At 35.7% G+C, this 21527-nt stretch overlaps 1 protein-coding gene across 1 annotated transcript in view; it reads left to right on the top strand.

Moving 5' to 3' along the window:
* Positions 1–21527, top strand: part of LOC111513425 (sorting nexin-27) — a 292951-nt gene that overhangs the window by 134037 nt on the left and 137387 nt on the right. The gene's annotated exons all lie outside the window — the stretch shown is intronic.

The raw sequence follows: 21527 nt of genomic DNA, 5'->3' as shown, positions 1-21527 counted from the left end.
GATCACTGACAACTTTGAATTTCACGCCATATAAATATGTTCTGAAGTACTTAATACACATACTATCGCGAGAAGTTCTTTTTCGATTGTGCTATAATTTATTTCTGCTGGGTTGAGAGTACGAGAGGTGTATGCTATAGGTAGATCTTGGCCAATAGGACCTTGAGAAAGGACGGCGCCTATGGCATAATTAGAGGCGTCGGTGGTCAGGTTAAAGGGTTTTGAAAAATCTGGGTATTGTAAAATAGGGTCGTTTATTAAAAATCTTATAAGTAATAAATGAGCCGATAAATTCTGGTGAATGTTCAATTTTCATGTCCTTTTTCAGATATTGGGTCATGGGTTTTGTAAGTTTTCCAAAATTTTTTATAAATTTTCTGTAGTAGCCTACTAGACCTAGAAAATATTTCATTTGTTTAGCTGTTTTAGGTATTAGAAAATTTTTGATAGCCCTAATTTTTTTGGGTTAAATTAATATACTTTCTGAGGTTATAACGTGTCCTAGAAATTCGACGGATTTACAGAGAAATTCGCATTTATCTAATTGTATTTTAAAACCGGCTTATTTTAGTTTATCGAATACTTGTTTAAGGTTTTTGATGTGTTCTTGTAGAGCGGTTGAAAATATTATAATATTATCCATATATATACGAGACATATTTTATTTTGTAACTCTTTCAAGACTTTATCCATTACTCTTTGGAAGGTAGCGGGGGCATTTTTTAGACCGAATGGCATTCTAACGTATTCATAGTGTCCATGCTTGACACTGAATGCGGTTTTCGGGATCGAATTGGGTTCCATTTCGATTTGATGGAATCCAGACGCCAAATCCAGTGTAGTGAAATACTGGCATCTTCCCAATTCAACCAATATGTCCGAAATATTTGGAAGCGGATATCTATCGTCAATGGTTTTTTCGTTAATTTTTCGGTAATCAACGACAATACGCCGTTTTTGTTTTCCGCTAGCATCTATTTTTTTGGAACAATCCATATGGGAGAGCTCCATGGGGATTGTGAGGGTCTAATTATACCATCCTCTAACATTTTTGAAATCTATTTTTGTACTTCGTTCTTATGGACATAAGGATAGCGATATGATTTGGTGTGTACCGGAATATCATCTTTAGTTTTGATCTCGTGTTTTATTTTATTGGTGAAAGTTAGTTTATCTTTTGGTTTATGTAATACTTCTTTGTATTTGAAAAGTAACGACTTTAATGCTTGACTTTCTTCGACGTTCAAATGTTCTGTTCGAATTAATGAAAAATCGAAATCGCCATTCTCGATGTTTACAGGTTCACAGAATTCTTCAATGTTGAAACAATCGAATTCATTTTCAGAATATATATTTGCATTCCATTCAAAAGGTTATTTGTAATTTCTATTATTATGGTTTCCGATAAGGGATTACGGAATTCTAAAATGGTTAATCCGTTTCTTACTTTGAGTAAGCTTCCCGGTATTTCTATATTTTCGTCATTCTTTAATTCAGGGATGAGGAATTCTCCATCAGGTAAATTTGTTCGTATTTGTTTTAAAATAGAGGTTTGCGGTGGTATTTAAATTTTTTGCGTATGAAAGTTTTCTCTATATAAGAGTGGTATTTTTACTTTGTCGCTGTTTATATTTCCTGAGATCTCTTATTCCGATTATTCCATCAAAGTAATCATGGAAATTGAATAGGACAAATTCTATTGTACCTATTGTAAGTGGAAGAAATTCTTTAAAAAGAGGAATTTGGGCTTTGAAGTTTGATTTGCGTTTACCAGCGCACGTAATTATTGGAGTGTCTGACTTGAAAACGCGGTTTGAAAAATATTTTTCGGCGATATATGGTCTTAAAAGGGATGTATGACAACCTGTATCTATTAGAAGTTTTATTGGAGGGTTAGAAATTTGAATGTAAGGTAGTGAGTTTATATTATTAATGTTTCTGGCGTATTTGTTAGGTATTCGTCCTCCTGAAAATTTTGGTCATTAGTTTCGACATAGTGATAATGAGGGTCATTATGTGATTGGTTTTCACCTGAGTGAAAGTTGACATTAGTCTCGTAATCTGCATAGTCATTTTGATCGTTTGTTTCCAAATCAGTTAATTCTTCAGATATGGAATTTCGCGGGCCAGTATTTTTAAAATAGTTGTTTTGTCTGTGATAATTCACTGAGGGGTGTCTTGAAGTGGTTGACATAGGTTCCGGTCTACCTTGTGGTTTATTTGAATTTTTTGGGGAAAATACATTTTTTTGTTTGCCGAAGGTCTGTGCATTTGTGGGAGAATTCCTTTGTGCGGGTCTCGGATTTATGTTAATGGGTTGACTTGGGAATGATTGTGGTTCAAAGTATTTTTCTTGTGTGTGGTTGTGTGAGAAAGGTCCAGAATAACTATTTGGCATTTGATTAATTGGTTGGAAGTTACGTTGATGGTTTTGTTGCGAGTTTTGATTAAATGTGAAATTAGGTAATTGATGCCTAGGAAAATGTGAAGGTGGTCTGTGGGTAGTTTTAGTATAATGTGAAGGTTGTCTTATGGAAAGTTGTTGTTCGATTAAGGAATGATTCAAAACAAAAGATGTTGTTGGGAAAGAAAGTTTTTGGCTTTCTACTACTCCATCTGATACAAAAAAAGAGATGAGAGAATCTTCCAAAGAAAGGAAGGAAGTAATCAATTTGAAAATAAGTAACTTTATACATGGATGTGTAGATCATTCAAAGAAGTAACTTTCAGACACAAACTGAAAGAAAGTCCTCCTGAAACAGCTACTTTCATTTAAACATTGAATTACACATTCAAAGTAGAACTCATGTGAATGATATCTGATTCTTATTCCACAACAAATGTTTGATATACAAACTGAGTAGAGAAAAGTATCTTCTATATAATTCAGTGTTCATATAGAAGTATTTGTTTCGAAAGAATTTTTTTTCTTTCGTTTAATTCAATTATCAGGAGGACTTTCTTTCAGTTTGTGTCTCAAAGTTACTTCTTTGCATGATCTACACATCCATGTATAGAGTTACTTATTGATTACAAATTGATTACTTCCTTCCTTTCTTTGGAAGATTCTCTCATCCCTTTTTTTGTATCAGATGGAGTATTAGAAAGCCAAAAACTTTCTTTCCCAAAAATTAATCACTCCTAAAAATATAACCCCTTCAATTCAAAAGATGTTGCTTCTTCGATATCTTTGGGAGCTTTGATCATTAAAAGAGTTCTTGATTCTGCGTTACAATTAGTTAGGAGAACAGTGACGGCTGTGGCTTCATTCTGATTAATGAGAGATAGTTTTGAATTGGCATCTAAGTTAGCATCAGAATTAATTTTCAGATTCAGACGCAATTTTATTACCTTCAATCTGTCTAGGAAGTCCATTATATTACCATTTTAATTTTTTGTCAGGAATATAAATTGTTGTTGGAGAACATGGCGATCAAATTTGTCACCGAATTTATTTCTTAAGGCCTGTTTAACCTGGGGCCAAGTATCTAAATCTGGTCGACATAATAAGAAGTCGTCTGCTTCATCGATCATTTTTGAGCATATTGAAGAAAAAACAAATGCACTTAGACTGTTATCGTTTGTTCGTCCATATCTGTCATACAATTTATCAGTGGCATTCAAAAATCTAAATGTTCACTGCGGCCTGAAAACGGTCGTAAAGTGTTTGCAATTTCCTTTGCAGCTTGAATAGTTGGGATTCTTACGCCAGTGTTCTCTAAAGACATGTTTTGTAGTATTCTGCTTAAGTTTTCGATTGAATTTTGCATATAAATTTAAATAAATATGGGTTTTTTAAATTTCGTCAGAAAATTTAGCTTTTTACTAAGGCAAAAAGAAATTTTCACAAGTTTGAATATTTAGAATTGAAAAAAATGTTCAAGGGATAGGAAATGTAAGGAACTCAACACTTACTTGAAGTTTTTTCGGAGTCCTCGGTCCTTTTGTCCAGACAAGTGATTGAAATCAGCGACGAACTTGCAATTTCTTCAGGAAATTTGCCTTCTGGATCCTACAACGACTGCGCCAGTTATATTTCTTAACCGAAAAACTTTGTTTTTGAAAAACAATTAATTTACAAAATGAGAATTGATTTTTATTAGTCAGAATCTTAAGTAAAACTAATCTAATTGGAACAGATCATGAGTGCTTTTATAGTGGTACAATCATATAAACAACATTATGTTATCGTTATCTTGAGTATACAAAGGAATGTTCTAGAAAGTAGATAATGGTATTATGGTCTACATAACTCGTGAGCCTACGGCACACGGCGTCAGCGGCACCCAAAATGTGTTGTAAATTGCAGAACAGCTACGACTTTTTTCAATGAATAATGAAAATTCACTGCAGAATGTTCTTCGAGAAATGAATGTTAATTCATTATATTGATGAGAGGATCTGACCTGTATCTCAAAATATTTTTCCAGGCAGAAAACCTATCTTCACACAACCGTACATGCTTTGAAAATAAACTTCAATGAATCCATCAGAATATTCGTGGATGGAGATTTATTTAAATGATTACATTACTATGAAAGGTGCTGAATGAGACCTATATCTCAGAATATTTTGCCGGGCAGAAAAACTACCCCCACACACCCTTTTATGTTTTCAAAATTAAATTCAATAATTCCATCAAAATATTCGTGGATGGGGATAGTTTTTCTGCCCGGCAAAATATTTTGAGATATAGGTCTCATTCAGCACCTTTCATAGTAATGTAATCATGCCAAAAAATACCCATACACGAATATTTTGATGGAGTTATTGAATTTAATTTTGAAAACATATAAAGGTGTGTGGGGTAGTTTTTCTGCCGGCAAAATATATTGAGATACAGATCTCATTCAGCACCTCTTATAGATTGTAATTTTGCAAACAAAATTCCCATCCACGAATATTTTGATGGAGTTCTTGAATTTCATTTTGAAAACATTAAAGGGTGTGTGGGGGTTGCGTTTCTGCCTGGCAAAATATTTTGAGATACAGGTCTCATTCAGCACCTCTTATAGAATGTAATTATGCAAAAAAAATCCCCATCTATGAATATTTTGATGGAGTTATTGAATTTAATTTTGAAAACATATAAGGGTGTGTGGGAGTTGCGTTTCTGCTCGGCAAAATATCACAACATACGGGAGTCATTCTGTATATTACTGGAGTGTTTTCCTTTCCCCAGCACCAAATCGTTATTTTTAACACCTCGACACGTGTTTCGATCACTAAGTGATCATCTTCAAAAATTAAAACTGTATGCCAAATTAAATACATTTTAAAAAAAGGATTCTTATCTATAAAAAGTAGATGAACAAGGCGGATTCTGGCACACTTCAAGGTCGAGCGTCGCTGGTAAGTATTTCAGAGAGAAACTTTAGTGAGTGGAAGAAAGAAACGTGTGACGTCATCGACGCAGGATGGAACGAGTATCGTAGCGATTCAAGCATGGAACTCGGCCCCCTTGGTACTCCGCCTCACCTATCAGCCCCCTTAGTACTCCACATCACCGCTCAGGCCCTCTTGAGACTCCGCATCACCGCTCAGGCCCCCTTGTCACGTGATATTGAAAGTAACTGCGAATTTTGGGTATTTACAGCGTAAGATTTGTCGAGACCGAAATTGACTCATTTCATATACTTGACCACATTTTTTTGATTTCCGTAGACTAATCGTCATTATCATGTTGAAGATAGGAAAATATACTTAGATTTGGAAAATAATTAATATTTCATGTAAAGATGTGTGTGTGTTAGAGCGAGAGACGCGTGTGACGTAATCGAGGCAAAGAGAGATGGAGATGGTATCGAGGTTTTACCGGTTGCTAGCGCAAGCAGGTGTTGCCGATTGTACAAATAAATCTTTGTGTATGGGGCAATGTAGCGTTGCCGGCTACTTAGATTTGGAAAAGAATTAATATTTCATGTAAAAATGTGTATGAGCGAGAGATGCGTGTGATGTAATCGAGGCAAAGAGAGATGGAGATGGTATCGAGGTTATACCTGCCAATGCCAGCATGGCAGGTTCGGCTTTGCCGGTTGTACAATAAATCATTGTTTATGGGGCAATGTAGCGTTGCAAGTTTGAAAATGAAGGTTAGGAATACGACTGTGTACGGGATGCCTCAAAATACATCATTTAAAGGAAAAAACATGGCGTCGAAGTAAAATACATGGTGCAGCAAAATATACCATTTATGAAAAAAAACATGTCGGTTCAACAGAAGTCTAGCATTCCAACATGCCAAAAGGGTACTAATTCTCGTATCTTTGTTAACCAAGTTAGCGTCATCAGGAGAAAGAGGGCACCCAAGAGTGTCAAGGAGTTACGCGTTGTGGACTCAACGTGCGGGCAATGGGGGAGCGAAGTATTCGACAATGACATTTCAAAATACGTGGTCTTCCATAAGTTTCGACAGTTTTCCGTGCGTTTTCGATCGTTTTTCGTGCGGTTTCGATCGTTTTTCGTGCGTTTTCGACCGTTTTTCGTGCGTTTTCGACCGTTTTGCATACGTTTTCTATTTTTGTTGAGGGTATCATAAGCTGGCGAGATTAGATAAAAAAGAACAAATAATTTAGAAATTTATTATACATTATACATTTAATATACATTTTGGTAATATATCACAAAGCCATTTGTATAAAATATCTACGTTTCGGAGACAGCAATTGTAGTTGGTTCGGTTGCGAATGTGATTCATACAGGGTGAGACAGCTTCGTTGTTATCGAATGTGGGAACCATCCATGTTGTATTGTCATAGCCCTCCAAATTCACAACGCGTGTAGATATATTCAACTCGTGAAATTTTTTCAGTTAGAAAGTCATATTTTTGATGTCCTCGCACATAAATGACATCGACACCTTGTAGATTTTCCGTGAGGATGGCATCCAATTGATTATATTCCACAAAGCCAGAGGAATACCTCAATCCGTGAATGTTTCGCTCCAAGTAACAGGCGGTATGGCGATATTCATTACTCAAATAGGAAAATGGTGTGTTTGGCAGCAGTAAAAAGTTACTACATTGAATTCCAATCCTAATGGCTATTTCCTTAGGATAGAATTTTTGTTGGACGGTAAAGCCTTGAATATCTACAACAGATATTCTCATGTTGACTCTTCGATTGATACTGAAGCAGAATAACATGTTCAGTTCCATTTTTTAATAATTTCGCTGAGTGGGAGGTGTTCTATGACAGTGTCGTGCACAATGATGCAATAGGCTCTAGTATTTTGAGCAAATCCCTTGGATGCTTCGATTTCAAGTTTTATATCAACACTAGAACTTTTGATACTCTCATCCCTTCTGGAACAATCGATGACAAAGAGAGCTTTGTCCGTAGAGACGGTGGAAGTGAGAAGAGGATTATGTTGATTGGTCATTTTGTAGCTGAGACCAAATTGTGAGTAGTTGAAGTAAGCTTGCGAAAAATTCCCCTTTGCAAAATTCAAATGCATATTTTCCTTGGGGTAATTCTCACCGTTTAGAGTGAGCGTTATATTGGTGATATTCAAATGATTGAATATTGTTGGATCATTGTTGACTTTAGTGTAGTCACGATTTTTTTGGAAACATACTATCACATAGCGAGGGCTTTCGAGAAACGAGGAAGTCTTGACGGCCCATATTTCATTTTTTGAACCTTGTATGAGAGCAGGCAGCATATGAAGTTCCCATTTTCTGAATGGTATGAGAATAGGAGTGTCTGCTTGGATAGCTTTCAAAAGTTGCAATTTAATTTGATCATGCGGAAAGAGTCGTTTAAGTATCAGTTCGATATTTTCAATTTCCAATTTAACTTCCGTTTTCGGCGTTAGTGCAGCAGGAGTCTCTTCTATTTTGAAACAGTTACTATCATCTCCAGCTCGTACTAATCGAATGGTATGTTTACCGTAAGAAGAACACTGATAATCGTTAAAGATATTCAAAAAATGCTTGATGGGTATGAGCATGTTGAATTTTAGATGAGTTGTGTTGATGACGCCTCTATTGTTGGGAAAAGTCCAACCGGAGATCGCCAAGTGTTTGATATCTTCGTCGGTGTAGATGAGAAAGCCTCTATCAGTACTAACAATTACAAGTTCACGAACTGCTTCCAATTCCTTACCACTCTGCTCATAACTAACAGATTGAACATGAAAGCGCCAGCATTGTTTACGAATGACACCTTACCGTCCCCTTTGGTCTTCTCAACTTTTCCACTAATGAACAGCAGACTATCGTACAAAGCATCGTAGGCATCAGATTGATTGATGTTGATTTCAATAACATCGTTGTTGCGAAAAGACTTGACATAAGGATAGTAGGTACGCCACTCTACCTTTTGTATGGACTCATCGATTTGCGGTTTTCGGAAAATGTTGAACACTTGATTGGACAACATGATAACCGAGAGATTCCAGAAACAATTTATTTTCTGTAGTCAATAGTTGTCGACTAGTGAAGGTCTTGGTGAAAACTGACTTGGAGTATGGAGGTGTATTATTTTTATAGATACTTCTGCTTCAATTCCAAACGAATTATTATTTCTTCGTTTCGGAAATCAATGAGCCAAGAATGTTGGTCGAGCACTCGCAGCGTAATATTGTTTATTTCGTCTCTATGTGCAATAGGTAGGTAAATGGGGTGATTGAGTGTTTCGTCAATTGCGTACCCCGGATCAACACCAACAGTAAATTAGTATATCGTATGAGTCGGTGTGTCGTTGTAGAAGGCTCCAAACGTAATGTTGCTATCTATGTGTATGGTGCGTACTCTAATGATATCCACAGGTAGATCGGATTCGTACTGTTAGTTTGGTTTGAGAAGAGTAGATGAAAACCCCAGTATGTGAGCCAAGCTATTTGCAGGTCGGAAATCAATCGAGTGCTTCAGACAGAATATTTCACTGTTCAGCGTATTATTATTCGGTTTTAGATAGAAAAAATCCTCAGGATTTTCCTTGAACGTTTTAGGCGTGATGTATGTTTATTAATTCTTCAATGTCACCAATTTCGTAAGATCCAACAGGGATATCGATGCTTTTTTGTTAAGTTTTGTCAGCGTTTTCATAGTAGTAGAATTTCGTACCTTCTTCAATGTTAGGTATACTGTTGTACGAATGGAAACTGAGCAAACCAAAGTATATTCAGAATCAGAATCTAATCGAATGGGTGGATTGAAATCGATGGAGAGCGTTGAAGAACGACTCGTTAGCGTTAGTATCATAGACATGACTGAAATAATGTCAGTATATCTCCTTAAATAATGATCGAAACAACAAGATTTTGAATAAAAATCATTTATTTCTACAATGATAACATTCTATTTGCGAACTCACAGGACCATAATACATTGCTTTTTGTAGCGATGACGCAGCTGATGTAGGTGGTGGTACCTCATGTCGGTAATGGATGAAACATGGTAAAGGAATCTGCAAAGCAAATCGATGTTGGTAGTCCTTTAGTAATCTATGCCAATCTATGTAACATGTATTCGATGAACACGTCTCTCCCGACATGTCTTTCGATGAATTCAAGAGAATGTGTGCCGAATGTTGGCAACATCGATATGGAACCGTTGTAATAATGAAAGATTTCGATAAGAATGGTGAACGTTATCGTCAAGGATTCGACAAATATATAAGTATACACAGTGTGTGATGTAGTATCATTCACCATCATGAAACCGTTGAGCAAAGAAGTTGATGTTATTCGAAAGAATAAAATCAACGAAATTGCACGCATCATTCGAAAAAAATATTTGGCTCTGAAATTGGGCAAATCTGAAGAAGATGAGTCATTGCAAAGATTTTTCAAACCTCTGTCTATTCCATTGAGGAAAATAGCAAATAAAACAACACAATCAGCTACTACCCCATTGAAAACTGAGGCAAAAACCGAAGTCAAACAAGATACAGTAGAAGAGCCTGAAACGACTCCATTCCAATCTCTCGTACATGTTGCAGGTACAGATGAGGATGACGATGATGATGAAAACGTCTTTAGTGGGCCTAGGTCAAAAAGAAATCGATTTTGACAAGCGTAGCGGAGACATAAAATTGGCTGGGTATCACTGGAAAGGAACACCCGGTATATATGAACTGTTATTTCTCGACATGCCTGAAAATTATAACACTGAGGATTTGAGTGTATACAAAAAGATTTTGGATTTATCGAGCGCTCACAAGAATTCGACTGGGCATCTAAAAGGCACACAGAGATACAAGTACACCAACATAATCAAACCGTTGTTTCCTATAGCAGGAAATCGTCGTTAAACTGGTACTGGGTATTTTCAACCTAAAACACATTTTACTACTACTACTACTGCGATGACATCATGTCTACCCAAAACGTCACCTCTACAAATACTACACACAACAATGAAATCATTGCCATTTTGAATGAACTCGAAGAGGCAAAAATAATTCTATAAGATACACTACGTTCCCCAATACATTATCATTTTCAAAATGGTTATCGATAAGTTTGGACGCAGCGACAGCAACAGAAAGCGAAAATTGTCAACGCCCTCTGGAGGATGTTTGTTGCATTATACCTCACATGGAAATATTCATTGTGGTGATATGAAATTGTGTCATGTGAAGAGCCCCACCACTGATTACGATGTTGCTAATAAAAAGTATGTGGATGGAACCGATAAAGAACTTGCTTCATTTATTTATCAGCTAGCTAAGCAACACGAAAAAGAAATGACTAAAGTAAATGAAAATCTAACCAAATTTCAAGGTGACATCTCCAAACAAATTACCGAAATAACTTTGAAGGTACAATCTACTATCAAGGAAATCAAACAGATACAAAATGAAGTTCAAGCATAACCATAATAAAATAGCGGGGTTCACACATCTTCACCATTAGTCGTCATAACTTCCAAAGACAAGATCCAACTTGTCAACGAACTACATGAACCAATTAGAAAAAATTATCCTCGACGCCGTATAGTTATCAAAGGACTAGATGACTAATGGCAGATGGACTTGGCCGAGATGAGATCCTTCGCTCACCAAAATCGAAATTTCAAACTGATTCTAGTCGTCATAGATTGTTTTTCGAAATTTGTGTGGACTGAAATCATTGAAATCAAAAACGGGAGAGGAAATTACGAAAACGTTTGCATATATCTTGACACATGACACAAAAAATTTTCAAACCGATCACGGTAAAGAATTTTACAACAATAAGTTTCAAACTTTGATTGAGAAAAGATGGAATAAATCACTACAATACGTACAGCATCACTAAGGCTTTTATGGCTGAACGTATCATTAGAACGTTGAAAGAAAGACTTTTCAAATATTTCAGTCTGAATGGCACCTACAAATGGTTGAATGTCTTGCCTGAAATCAAAATCCTACAATGATACGCGACACTCGAAGACGGGCATACAACCTTCGAAAATCACCAAAACTAACGAAAAACAAATTCTCAAATCAACATACATTCATCTGAAAATAGCTGGACCGAGAAAATTCGGTGATGTTCTACGAATCAGTAAGGCGAAACACGTTTTTGAAAAAGGCTGTACGCCCAATTGGACTACGGAATTATTCGAATTATCAAAGTCAATATTACCAACTTCGCCACCTTCATGCTAGAAGATATGCAGGGTGCACCTATTAGGGGTGCTTTTTATGGAGGAAAATCACAAAAAACTGCAAATCCTGATATATATCTCGTGGAAAAAGTCTTGAGGAAGAAAGATTAAAAAAATGTACGTAAAATGTCTGGGATAACAAACACAACAGTTAGATCGAAAAAGTCGATTTTGTATAGAATCTTATGGAAAACAGGCACACTGACAATGTATTGGGAGGGCCTTTTGTGAAGAAATATTTGTGTGTTTAACAAACGTACAATATCTGAAATGGACCACGTAATCTGAAGCTATAAGAGCGCATGCAAACACAGTTGGATATTCAGTTTGAAAATGTCTCTCGATAGTGGTTACGGTAGTGAAGTTGAAGTAATGTTCGACAGTGATGGTAAAGATTACAATGGAACTCTAAATGCAATAGACAGAGCGTTGGAGCAATACGAAATGGCTGCTCGAAACGAACATCAATTGCTGTTGATGGCATTCCCCATGTCATCTTATGAAATTCAGCCCATGCATAATTTTGAAGCAGCAGTTCTCCATTCGTTCCATCAATTTAACAAGTTATGAATGGGCGACCCTCATTGACATCCTGCAACAAATAAAGGAAAATTTCTTTGAATCACAAATCGATAGATATGTAGACGAATATGATCCAATTACAAAACGTTGTGGGGATTACATTTACGTCACACAGTACATCGAAAGTAATACCAAACAAGTTTCCATATCCAAGGACACCACGAACATGGAGCTGTTTCAACGAGATGTAAACGAGATCCTGAATGCTCACCTTGCTGTGCTCTCTGACCGTATCGCTATGCTGGATGCTTTGAACTTTTGTGATTATTATCGAGGTGTTTTCAATATATTAAAATCATGGTTACGTGAAAATAAAACTAATTTAACTTTTGAAGAAATCATAGAAGGTTTTTGTCAAGCCTCAGCTTTAGATTGTCTGTATGCTAATGCTTTATGTGAATATTTATTTCATTATAAACAAAAAATAGTGTATGATTAATGTAAAAAATGAGAAAATGTTGTAACATTTGTTTCATTTAATGTATAAGGTGAAAAAAAAACAGCTTTAAAAAGTTATTTGATGGAATAAAACACTAAAATTTCAATATATATTTTATTCAAATTTTATCAACGTGTACATGTACAATGATAAATAGTATACAAGAACTAAAATACTCAAACATATTTCTGTTTGCAGTCAATTCTTGAAAAGTTGGTGGTCTCCTACCGCTGTTGAAAATTCTCAGAGTAACACACACCTATCAGTCATATTCAAACAAGGACAAAATTTATCAATGAATCACATCAATAGAAAATGAAATCCAAATGATAACCTTACTTCAAGCTATAGTGCCCCCAAGGTAAAGTGTCGGATGATTTGGGGATTAATTTTCGTTTATCGTCGTGTGGACTTAAGCCTATTTTCACCTGCTTGATACTCAAAACGTTGTGAGCGTATGATCGAATAGTAAACTGCTCACATATTTTTTCTTTAAAGTTTCTGAGACAATCGATACAATCTTTGAAATCAATTTTATTTTTGACTACATTATATCGAATTCCCTTTGATTTTGATAACTTTCCACCCTGCACTTTGTAGGTGTACATTTTGGAACGTAACCCTGCAAAGTGCTTGATTATTTTACCATTTGCCTCATCTTTCATCAACCCAGGAATTTTTTTATTCACAAGTGGAATTTGAAACTTATTATCGGGCGAATAATCGGAAGTATCAAATTTTGATACGATCCCAAATTTGTAATTTCGAATGATTCCCAAACATTTTGTGCGTGAGCATATTTTCTTCTGTTATGTATTCATCATTTAATTTATTATAGAAATCTTCTCGTTATGGTAACTCGGTGATGTTCAATTTTTCCATGCTATCTATATAATCATATGGAAATACCTCTTTCCTGGTGAGAAGAGCGAATTTCTCATCATCGAAATGACTAAATTCTTTTTTTTCATTTCCAAATCATTTTGATCCAATGTGGATACTAATTCATCCAACGATGTTCCCATGAATCGAAAAGAATCTATAAATCGAAATTTAATTTCAGTTCCAGCATCCTTCTGTGAAAAGGAAATGTATTTTTCTTTATTTGAGGTAAGTATGCTCACACAGCCTTCATTGCGATATCTCTGATAATGAAGTGACTAGTATCATGAAAGATTATGAAAAGTAATGGGTACCACGAATAATTTTCGAACTGGGGGCTTGGTGCGCTAAACCGCGGACCGCCCCCGTATAGTAATTGTGATCGTACACAATAACAACGTAACTTACTATGCGTTTTATTCAACTAGAAAGCTGCTCACAAAATGAGCTTCTATTTACTACATAATACATGTGTATGTAGACAAGATATGGCAAGATATTGTCAAAGGCAAATAGATAAAATATGAGAAAAACTCTTATTCAGCTTGGATGATTCTCGAGTAAAATTCATAATCACGTTTTCCGGTTCTGAGGCTGCCATCTAACATCAAAACAAATTGTACGATACAATAATTACTGTAAGAGATAGTATTCAAGAAAAATGGATGTCAGCAATTACCGGTTCTTATCTTTTATTCATTATTAAAGATTGAGAAATATCAGCAATTGTTATTTCTTATCTTCTGACGTATGTAGGATAAAAATAGTAGTCAAGGGTTGGCTTGAGGAATACGTAAATACCTCTGAACCGTTTTGTATTACAAAATAATTGAAAAAACGTTAATCCTCGAAAAGTATGTATAAAAAAACACTCAAGTATATCAATCTGAGAAAAATTTTGGAAAATTAATGATAATTCAACAACTGTCACAACCTTTGAATTAAATTAAATTTGAATAAATTCTTTTGTGAAAAAGTCAAAAACGTATAAAAACTCTTGCAATAAAAATTCATAAAGTGAACATGAAAAACACTTACTTTCAGATAAAATCGTTGCACTTGTCACTAGTATTACTGATACAACTAACTCATCATTTCGCCTCGCAGGAGGTATTTATAGGAAAATAAGTGATGACATATTTCAAAACCATACAAATAGCCTTTGTTCCGTCGCTTTGAGAACTGCATATCTCTGGGTGCTGATTCATCATTGACAGTGGTCAATGTCACATTGGTTAAGAAAAGGAAAATAGGTGATGACATATTACGAAATCAAACAAAGAGCATTTGTTTCGTCACTTTGAGCCACGTGTCTGGCTTTATCGATAAGTGATAGCGATAATTCTGCATACCTATATTATATATTTTTACCAACTTGAAATAAAACAAAAAATTTACTGTTTTAATCAAAATATTCATTTTTTTTATTAAATTTCATAATTGTTGTACAAGTCTAATTAGGAATACATGCTGACATCGTAGATTCTATGATAACTCTATAAACGTCAAATTCTATTTTTTTTCTCTTGCCTCGTTGCGTGTTCTGGAACAAATTTAACAGTTTTTTTTTTTAAATGACGAAGATCTTGAAATATCTTTTTCAATTCACATTTGAATGGTGTGTTATTTGGAATTGCGCTTGCGCAAATACTGCTAACTGACCCTCATTGACTGATGTCGAACGAATCGATTTCCATTGTTTACACTAGCCTTCACGCATATTTCCTTGAAATTTCACCCACATTCGGTACGTTTACATATTGATCAGAAATTATTGTAGTCGAAAGTACAAAATTTGTTTTTCAGCATCGTTGACGACATATTCTACACTCTAAGGCTGGAACACTTTGTCTTGAATGTGTAAATTATTCAACTGCTTGAGAACCATTTTCTTTTTCTCATATAATTGAATATCATTACTTATTTGTTGGACACGTATCTCAAATTCCTCTACTTTGAAATGTCATTGTCGAATACTTCACCCCCCCCCCATTGCCCGCACGTTGAATCCACAACCCGTAACCCCTTTACTCTCTTGGGTGTCCTCTTTCTCCTGATGACGCTAACTTGGTTAACAAAGATACGAGAATTAGTGCTTTTTTGGCATGTTGGAATGCTACACTTACTGCTTTTTTTTGTTGTCGAAAGATGGTTATTGCACGAGTGGCATTTCCCCATAAAATTATTCCATAGTTTATCTGCGAATGAAACAGAGAGAAATATGTCATTCTCAGAGTATCAGGTTGAATTGCTTTTTTTTTAACTGCCTCAAGAGAAATAGAGTACTTGCTAATTTGTTACAGGGCTGTTCTATGTGATTCGACCATGTGAGTTTGTCATCAATAACAATTCCGAGTAGCTTGACAGTATTTCCCATTTGTAAGTTCATATTAGAGGAGAAGGTTATTTTTTGGGATTTGCTTGCATTCAACTTGAGTTTGTTTGCAGTAAACCAATTATCAGCACGTTTTTCAATGTTATAAAAAGAAGAAGTGAGTTCCATAATGTTTTTACCGGTACTCATCAAAGTAGTGTCGTCGGCGAATAGAACACTTTTATTGGGTAATAGGAAGTTGCATAGGTCATTTATATAAATTACAAATAAGAATGGCCCAAGCACTGACCCCTGTGGGACATCATGTTTTATAGGTAGAAAGTCCGAGTTTCTTTGGTTAACAGTAACACATTGTTTTCTATTTTCTAAATATGAACTGAATAACTTCAATGCCACCCCTCTAATACCGTAATATTTGAGTTTCAAAATGAGTATCTCATGAGAGACACAGTCAAAGGCCTTCGACAAGTCACAGAGTGTAATATCCGTGAGTACACCTTGTTCCAGACCCTCAACTATGCCTTCCAATATATTAAGAATTGCAAGAGTTGTAGAGCGATTTTGTCGAAACCCATACTGTGCATTATTCAAAAATTGGTTTTTTTCAAAATATTTCACTAGTCTATTTTTCAGAATTATTTCGATGATTTTAGCAAATATGGAAATAATGGAAATTGGTCTATAATCCTCAATTTCTGTAATATCTCCCTTTTTATGCATAGGTAAATTTGAAACTATCTGGAAAAATGCCTTCACTGAAGATCAAATTGATCATTGATGTTAATGGCGCAAGAATTAGATCTGATGTTTGTCTTATGATATGGCAATTTGAATCATGTGTATCTACTGATTTCGAATTTTTTAATGCATTAATTGCATCAAGAACCTCATAGCTTGTGACTCCCGTTAGGAAAAAAAATTGCATGGCACAGGAAAATGTTTGTATTGGATCAATTCGTCGGGTATATTGGGTAACTGGTTTATTATATTTTCAGCAACACTTGTGAAGTGAGCGTTGAAAGAGGTTTCACATATTGGAGTTTCAGGGTTACTTTTAGTTTTCCTATTTAACTCATAGTTTATAATTTGCCAACTAGCTTTTGATTTGTTTTCTGATGTACTGATATAATGTCCATATGAATTTCTTTTTGCTTCTTTCAATTCCTTCCTGTAGCTTTTCTTAAGTGAATTGTATGCCACCTTATCAGTAGGATTTTTCTTTATATCATAGATACATTTTACTATTGAAAGTGTGTCCCTCTTCTCCTTCAAAGAATTATTGTACCATATAAATGACGGTTTTTCTCCAAGCATGTTGATTTGAGAATTTGTTTTTCGTTAGTTTTGGTGATTTTCGAAGGTTGTATGCCCGTCTTCGAGTGTCGCGTATCATTGTAGGATTTTGTGATTTCAGGCAAGACATTCAACCATTTGTAGATGCCATTCAGACTGAAATATTTGAAAAGTCTTTCTTTCGACGTTCTAATGATACGTTCAGCCATAGAAGCCTTAGTGATGCTGTACGTATTGTAGTGATTTATTCCATGTTTTCTCAATCAAAGTTTGAAACTTATTGTTGTAAAATTCTTTACCTTGATCGGTTTGTAAATTTTTTGAACAACGTTTCGTATGTGTCAAAATATATGCAAACGTTTTCGTAATTTCCTCTCCCGTTTTTGATTTCAATGATTTCAGTCCACACAAATTTCGAAAAACAATCTATGACGACTAGAATCAGTTTGAAATTTCGATTTTGGTGAGCGAAGGATCTCATCTCGGCCAAGTCCATTTGCCATTAGTCATCTATTCCTTTGATAACTATACGGCGTCGAGGATAATTTTTTCTAATTGGTTCATGTAGTTCGATGACAAGTTGAATCTTGTCTTTGGAAGTTATGACGACTAATGGTGAAGATGTGTGAACCCCGCTATTTTATTATGGTTATGCTTGAACTTCATTTTGTATCTGTTTGATTTCCTTGAAGTAGATTGTACCTTCAAAGTTATTTGTTGTTCGGTAATTTGTTTGGAGATGTCACCTTGAAATTTGGTTAGATTTTCATTTACTTTAGTCATTTCTTTTTCGTGTTGCTTAGCTAGCTGATATATAAATGAAGCAAGTTCTTTATCGGTTCCATCCACACACTTTTTATTAGCAACATCGTAATCAGTGGTGACACAATTTCACATCACCACAATGAATATTTCCATGTGAGGTATAATGCAACAAACATCCTCCAGAGGGCGTTGGCAATTTTCGCTTTCTGTTGCTGTCGCTGCGTCCAAACTTATCGATAACCATTTTGAAAATGATAATGTATTGGGGAACGTAGTGTATCTTATAGAATTATTTTTGCCTCTTCGAGTTCATTCAAAATGGCAATGATTTCATTGTTGTGTGTAGTATTTGTAGAGGTGACGTTTTGGGTAGACATGATGTCATCGCAGTAGTAGTAGTAAAAGGTGTTTTAGGTTGAAAAAACCCAGTACCAGTTTAACGACGATTTCCTGCTATAGGAAACAACGGTTTGATTATGTTGGTGTACTTGTATCTCTGTGTGCCTTTTAGATGCCCAGCCGAATTCTTGTGAGCGCTCGATAAATCCAAAATCTTTTTGTGTACATACAAATCCTCAGTGTTATAATTTTCAGGCATGTCGAGAAATAACAGTTCATATATACCGGGTGTTCCTTTCCAGTGATACCCAGCCAATTTTATGTCTCCGCTACGCTTGTCAAAATCGATTTCTTTTTGACCTAGGCCCACTAAAGACGTTTTCATCATCATCGTCATCCTCATCTGTACCTGCAACATGTACGAGAGATTGGAATGGAGTCGTTTCAGGCTCTTCTACTGTATCTTGTTTGACTTCGGTTTTTGCCTCAGTTTTCAATGGGGTAGTAGCTGATTGTGTTGTTTTATTTGCTATTTTCCTCAATGGAATAGACAGAGGTTTGAAAAATCTTTGCAATGACTCATCTTTTTCGGATTTGCCCAATTTCAGAGCCAAATATTTTTTTCGAATGATGCGTGCAATTTCGTTAATTTTATTCTTTCGAATAACATCAACTTCTTTGCTCAACGGTTTCATGATGGTGAATGATACTACATCACACACTGTGTATACTTATATATTTGTCAAATCCTTGACGATAACGTCCACCATTCTTATCGAAATATTTCATTATTACAACGGTTCCATATCGATGTTGCCAACATTCGGCACACATTCTCTTGAATTCATCGAAAGACATGTCGGGAGAGACGTGTTCATCGAATACATGTTATATAGATTGGCATAGATTACCAAAGGACTACCAACATCGATTTGCTTTGCAGATTCGTTTACCATGTTTCATCCATTACCGACATGAGGTACCACCACCTACATCAGCTGCGTCATCGCTACAAAAAGCAATGTATTATGGTCCTGTGAGTTCGCAAATAGAATGTTATCATTGTAGAAATAAATATTTTTTATTCAAAATCTTGTTGTTGTTTCGATCATTATTTAAGGAGATATACTGGCATTATTTCAGTCATGTCTATTATACTAACGCTAACGAGTCGTTCTTCGACGCTCTCCATCGATTTCAATCCACCCATTCGATTAGATTCTGATTCTGAATATACTTTGGCTTTGCTCAGTTTCCATTCGTACAACAGTATACCCAACATTGAAGAAGGTACGAAATTCTACTACTATGAAAACGCTGACAAAACTTAACAAAAAAGCATCGATATCCCTGTTGGATCTTACGAAATTGGTGACATTGAAGAATTAATAAACATACATCACGCCTAAAACGTTCAAGGAAAACCCTGAGCATTTTTTCTATCTAAAACCGAATAATAATACGCTGAACAGTGAAATATTCTGTCTGAAGCACTCGATTGATTTCCGACCTGCAAATAGCTTGGCTCACATACTGGGGTTTTCATCTACTCTTCTCAAACCAAACTAACATTACGAATCCGATCTATCTGTGGATATCATTAAAGTACGCACCATACACATAGATAGCAACATTACGTTTGGAGTCTTCTACAACGACACACCGACTCATACGATATACGAATTTGCTGCTGTTGTTGATCCGGGGTACGCAATTGACGAAACACCCAATCACCCGTCAAGACTTCCTCGTTTCTCGAAAGCCCTCGCTATGTGATAGTATGTTTCCAAAAAAATCGTGACTACACTAAAGTCAACAATGATCCAACAATATTCAATCATTTGAATATCACCAATATAACGCTCACTCTAAACGGTGAGAATTACCCCAAGGAAAATATGCATTTGAATTTTGCAAAGGGGAATTTTTCGCAAGCTTACTTCAACTACTCACAATTTGGTCTCAGCTACAAAATGACCAATCAACATAATCCTCTTCTCACTTCCACCGTCTCTACGGACAAAGCTCTCTTTGTCATCGATTGTTCCAGAAGGGATGAGAGTATCAAAAGTTCTAGTGTTGATATAAAACTTGAAATCGAAGCATCCAAGGGATTTGCTCAAAATACTAGAGCCTATTGCATCATTGTGCACGACACTGTCATAGAACACCTCCCACTCAGCGAAATTATTAAAAAATGGAACTGAACATGTGATTCTGCTTCAGTATCAATCAAAGAGTCAACATGAGAATAGCTGTTGTAGATATTCAAGGCTTCACCGTCGAACAAAAATTCCATCCTAAGGAAATAGCCATTAGGATTGGAATTCAATGTAGTAACTTTTTACTGCTGCCAAACACACCATTTTCCTGTTTGAGTAATGAACATTCACGGATTGAGGTATTCCTCTGGCTTTGTGGAATATAATCAATTGGATGCCATCCTCACGGAAAATCTACAAGGTGTCGATGTCATTTATCTGCGAGGACATAAAAAATATGACTTTCTAACTGAAAAATGTCACGAGTTGAATATATCTACACGCGTTGTGAATTTGGAGGGCTATGACAATACAACATGGATGGTTCCCACATTCTACAACAACGAAGGTGTCTCACCCTGTATGAATCACATTCGCAACCGAACCAACTACAATTGCAGTCTCCGAAACGTAGATATTTTATACAAATGGCTTTGTGATATATTACCAAAATGTATATTAAATGTATAATGTATAATAAATTTCTAAATTATTTGTTCTTTTTTATCTAACCTCGCCAGCTTATGATACCCTCAACAAAAATAGAAAACGTATGCAAAACGGTCGAAAACGCACGAAAAACGGTCGAAAACGCACGAAAAACGATCGAAACCGCACGAAAAACGATCGAAAACGCACGGAAAACGGTCGAAACTTATGGAAGACCAAGTATTTTGAAATGTCATTGTCGAATACTTCGCCCCCCCATTGCCCGCACGTTGAGTCCACAACGTGTAACCCTTGACACTCTTGGGTGCCCTCTTTCTCCTGATGACGCTAACTTGGTAAACAAAGATACGAGAATTAGTGCCCTTTTGGCATGTTGGAATGCTAGACTTCTGTTGAACCGACATGTTTTTTTTTCTCAAATGGTATTTTTTTTCTTTAAATGATGTATTTTAAGGCATCTCGTACACAGTCGTATTCCTAACCTTCATTTTCAAACCTGCAACGCTACATTGCCCCATAAACAATGATTTATTGTACAACCGGCAAAGCGGAACCTGCCATGCAGGCATTGGCAGGTATAACCT

This window comes from Leptinotarsa decemlineata, unplaced genomic scaffold (genome assembly GCF_025532065.1).
Source record: "Leptinotarsa decemlineata unplaced genomic scaffold, Ldec_3_MD MMD2_tig00000690_RagTag_RagTag, whole genome shotgun sequence".
In the NCBI taxonomy this organism is placed as follows: domain Eukaryota; kingdom Metazoa; phylum Arthropoda; class Insecta; order Coleoptera; family Chrysomelidae; genus Leptinotarsa; species Leptinotarsa decemlineata.
Note: the sequence above shows the minus strand (reverse complement) of the source record. Positions and strands in the feature narration are given on the sequence as shown.